Here is a 4516-nt window from a genome sequence, read left to right as displayed (position 1 = left end):
GCATTAGTGATTTTTCCTTTGAATATTAACAATATAAAATCCAAAATCTTAGCTACATTTCACATTTTCTTTCCCACTCTGTTCTGACCAATGAATCTTTTCAAGTGCAATTTAAATATCATGTCATAAAGTGATAAGATTATTTTCCTGATTCATATGCCTGATTTTCAAAATTGTCTGGCTGACAAAATCACCTTGAAAGGCAATACAGTCACGTGCCACAAGATGACACTTTGTTCAACTACAGATTATACATATGACGGGGTCCCACATGATTACATGGAACCGAAAACTTCTTGTTGCCTAATGACACTGTACCCATCATAAAGTCACAGTACAATTACTTTTTTTTTTAACGTAGCCTAATGATAGTGTTTATAAAGTCTATAATCCTGCATAGTCATGTCCTAGAACTTCAGTCACTCACCATTCACTGACTCACCCAGCAAAATTTACAGTTCTACAAACTCCATTCACAGTAAGTGCCCTATTCAGGTGTACCATTTATTTAATCACTTATACCATATCATTTTTAATCACTTATACCATACCAGGCTGTAGTATATAGCTAGATGTGTAGTAGACTATACCATCTAGACTGAAGTTTGCACAATGACAAAATTGCCTGATGATACACTTTTCAGAACATGCTCCCATGGTGAAGTGATACATAACTCTACATAATTTATTTCACAGAATAAAAGCAAGGATCAAAGAAGACGACAAATACTCAGTTTGAGAATGCAGTTTTTAAATTTTTTTTTATTTCCTTGCTTATTTTTAATTTTCATTTCTTTGCTTTTTTTAGTTGTTGTTGAGACAGAGTCCCACCCTATGCCCCTGAGCAGAGTGCAATGGCGTCACAGCTCACTGCAACCTCAGACTCGGGCTTGTGGGCATCCTGCTGCCTCAACCTCTGTAAGCTGTTGGGATTATAGGCACTCGCCATGGCACCTGGCTGGGTTACTCCATTTCTTTAGGAGTTGGTCTCACTCTTGCTCAGGCAAGTCTTGAACTCCTGAGCTCAAGCAATTCTCCCTCCTCAGCCTCCCACAATGCTGGGATTATAGGCATGAGCCACAGTGCCCAGCGAGAATGCAGTTTTACTAAGTGATAACCATAGATACTACTTGAACATAAAAATTAAGAACCTGAGATATGACAGTATGAATTAAAATTCTGATTCAAAAAGCAACTGCTCTACCCCTTTCTAGGCCACAGAATAGTAATGAACTATATATAATAGCACGGTTCACTGTGGAGTGTGGTCCCTCACAAACTGAGCTGGCATAGTCTACTATAAACCTTCCCCTTAATCAACTTTTGGTAGATAGGGGACTGAAATACTTACCAATTAAAATAAGGGACTGAAATACTTACCAATAAGTCAGTAATAATAAAAAATTGGTTTGTCCTTTATCTGAATTCCCTCCTGATCATATTTTTCCCCTTCCGTCACTACCTGCAAAATATTAACAAGCCCTAATTCTCAGGAGTCATTTTTCAAGTCAGTGCTTAAATTGGTAAACATGTATGAGACCAAGCATCCCTGCTGCTAGAGCACAGTGGCAGACAGGGCTTGAAAGGTGACAGCTTTATTTTGAGCAGGGGGCAAAGACAATGCTGCACTTCACAGCTACATTGTGACTACATCCTGCATCAGTTTAAGGAAATACATTGACCCTTGAACAAAAGAGTTTGATCTGCTGAGGTCTGCTTGTATGGAAGTGGATTTTCTTCTGCCTCTGGCACCCCTGAGCCAGCAAAACCAATCTTTCCTCCCAGTCTACTCAGCATGAAGCTGGTGATAAAGACCTTTCTGATGATCCATTTCTTCTTAATGGATAAATGTATTTCCTCTTCCTTATGATTTTCTTAAAAACACTTTCTTTTTTCTTTCTTTTTTTTTTTTTTTGCAGTTTTTTGGCTGGGGCCGGGCTTGAACATGCCACCCTCAGCATATGGGGCCGATGCCCTAATCCTTGAGCCACAGGCACCGCCCTAAAAGCACTTTCTTAATAGTATTTTCTTTTTTCTCTAGCTTACTTTATTGTAAGAATATAGTATACAATACACATAACATGCAAAATATGTATTAATTGATTATTTGTGTTATTAGTAAGGCTTCTGGTCAACATTAGGCTATTAGGGAGTTGAAAGTTACACACATTATTGACAGCATGAGACTTCACACTCCTAACTGTGCTGTTCAAGGATCAACTATACTTAAATATCAACAATATCTTACTTGGCAACACTAGGAGAGAGCAGCTCATCATTCTAGAAGCTAAAATCTCTGGCATGCATTTTCTCAGAAGCCAACATAGCCTTCACCTTATGTTTCAGAAAGAATAGCTTGAATGGTCAATCTCTCAGTCATAAAGAACACACAGGCTCGGCGCCTATAGCTCAACCGGCTAAGGCGCCAGCCACGTACACCTAAGGTGGCGGGTTCGAATCCCCAGCCGGGACCCGCCAAACAACAATGATGGCTGCAACCAAAAAATAGCCGGGTGTTGTGGCGGGCACCTGTGGTCCCAGCTACTTGGGAGGCGGAGGCAGGAGACTCGCTTGAGCCCAGGAGTTGGAGGTTGCTGTGAGCTGTAATGCCAGGGCACTCTGCCAGGGGGACAGCTTGAGGCTCTGTCTCAAAAAAAAAAAAAAAAGAACACACAATTTCCTTCCGTACAGCATTTCATAGAGGAAAATGCTAATGCATATTACAGCAGGAATAAAAAGCCCTTCCATTTTCCACCTCCATCCCTACCATTGGAAGAGACCAGTTATTCATTCATTCTATTAATTTTTGCTAAATACAGATATTGTCCATATCTTAGAACAATGTAATTTGAATTTTAGAGGTTAAACTCAGTTTTTTCTCTTATCTGGTACAATTGTTCAGTATTCTTCTGGGTTTTTGTTTTTGTTTTTTTTTTAAATCTCTGCTAGCTTTATTACTACTATTATTACATAACAGTAGTTTTGCAATTTTAATACAGAGTTTAAACAAGAAGGTAAAATAAAAGGCCCTGGCTATACTTTTTATGTATACCAATAAGAAAAACATTACCCTCTTTCCAAGCTATTATAAAAACACTGATCCTTCAAGGGTCAATTCTTCCTTCTTCACTAGAACTTGCGAAGGCTCTGTCATGAACTTCTTCATAACTTCCAACATATTGATTAGCAATGGGTCCCAAAGCAACACAACCTTAAAAAGAGACAATGACTGATTATACCGACAATTCAGTGCAGCAGATATAACAGTTTTCATGATACTTGGAGAAATAATGTTTGAGACCAAGCGTCCCTGTCTTGCTACAGAATTGAGCTAGACAGAGATTGTGGGAAACAATTACTTTCAGCAGGTGGAAAGGACAATATAGCACTTTACAGCTATATCATAACAATTAACCCAACCTGCCAGCTGGAGAAAAATCATGGACACACCTGAATACTTACTTTTTTAATCGCTAGCAAATCTCACGGATTTGATCCTTAATCCTTTGGCTCAACATTTTGTCCCCTCAGGGGCAGCTCCTCACCAACCACTGAGGAGCATAGATGTAAATACACAGCTTACAGCTTCCTAGTAAGGACAATCGCAAGGATCGAGCCACCTGCAGGGGAAAGAGGCGTGATAGAGCTGTTTGCTCAGCAGCTGGCTTGCCTTCTTCCCCTTCCTATCCCATTTCTCTGCTCCCTTCTTCTTTCCTGGAAACTATCTAATTACTTGCACGTGAGTCTTTGTCTCAGGGTTTACTTCTGGGGTCTAAGACACATGATATAATAAGTATTTTTAAATAAATAATGCTTCTCTTTAAAGGGAATAGAAGTTACTATTTTTTTATATGCTTCTGAAGTAAAAGATAAAGTCACTTTGCCACTGCTGAGTGTAAATGGAGGAAACTGATCTGGAAAAGTCTTAAATTTCAAATTTAAATATTAAAGATATTAATCCTTTACCTGTGATACATGTTACAAATATTTTCTTCCATTCTAGTTTGTTGTGGTCTTTGACTTTGTTGATGATGTATTTGCCCTGAAATTTATTTTATGTAGTCAAATTTATCAAATTTTTCTTCTATTGTTTGTGGATTTTGAGTCATAGTTAGAAAGCCTTTTTCTTTTAGTACTGATTTCATTTTTCATATTTAGATCCTCGATTCATTTGGACTTTATTTTTGTGTATGCTATGAGGTATGACTCTAATTTTATCTTTTTCCAAATGGCCAAGTTGGCCCAGCTCCATTTATTATGAAGCCCAATTTTGGCTCCAGTGATGTATGAAACCACCTTTATCCTTAACTTTCTATGTGCACTTGGGACTATTTCTACATTATCTATTTTGTTCTATTTGTTTTTTATATATCCACACACTAGTTCCATACTTTAATTACAGAGATTTTACAGCCTCTAGAGCTGTGAAACCCCTATGACAGCCTTTATAACCTGTATGTTATAACCAGCTGTTTTCTGAAGGTAGGAGAAAGAAACATTTTATTTTTAAATTTCA

General features: G+C 38.1%; 1 non-coding gene across 1 annotated transcript; it reads right to left on the bottom strand.

Annotated features, from left to right (window-relative positions):
* Positions 1-1529: 1529 nt before the first annotated feature.
* Positions 1530-1660, bottom strand: LOC111728535. Its single transcript, XR_002775798.1, has one exon. It is a non-coding gene; the product is annotated as a small nucleolar RNA SNORA63 (small nucleolar RNA).
* Between the last annotated feature and the right edge of the window lie 2856 nt (positions 1661-4516).

This window comes from Otolemur garnettii, unplaced genomic scaffold (genome assembly GCF_000181295.1).
Source record: "Otolemur garnettii isolate 467f Iridium unplaced genomic scaffold, OtoGar3 scaffold00166, whole genome shotgun sequence".
NCBI lineage: Eukaryota > Metazoa > Chordata > Mammalia > Primates > Galagidae > Otolemur > Otolemur garnettii.
This window is presented reverse-complemented; position numbering and strand designations above follow the sequence as displayed.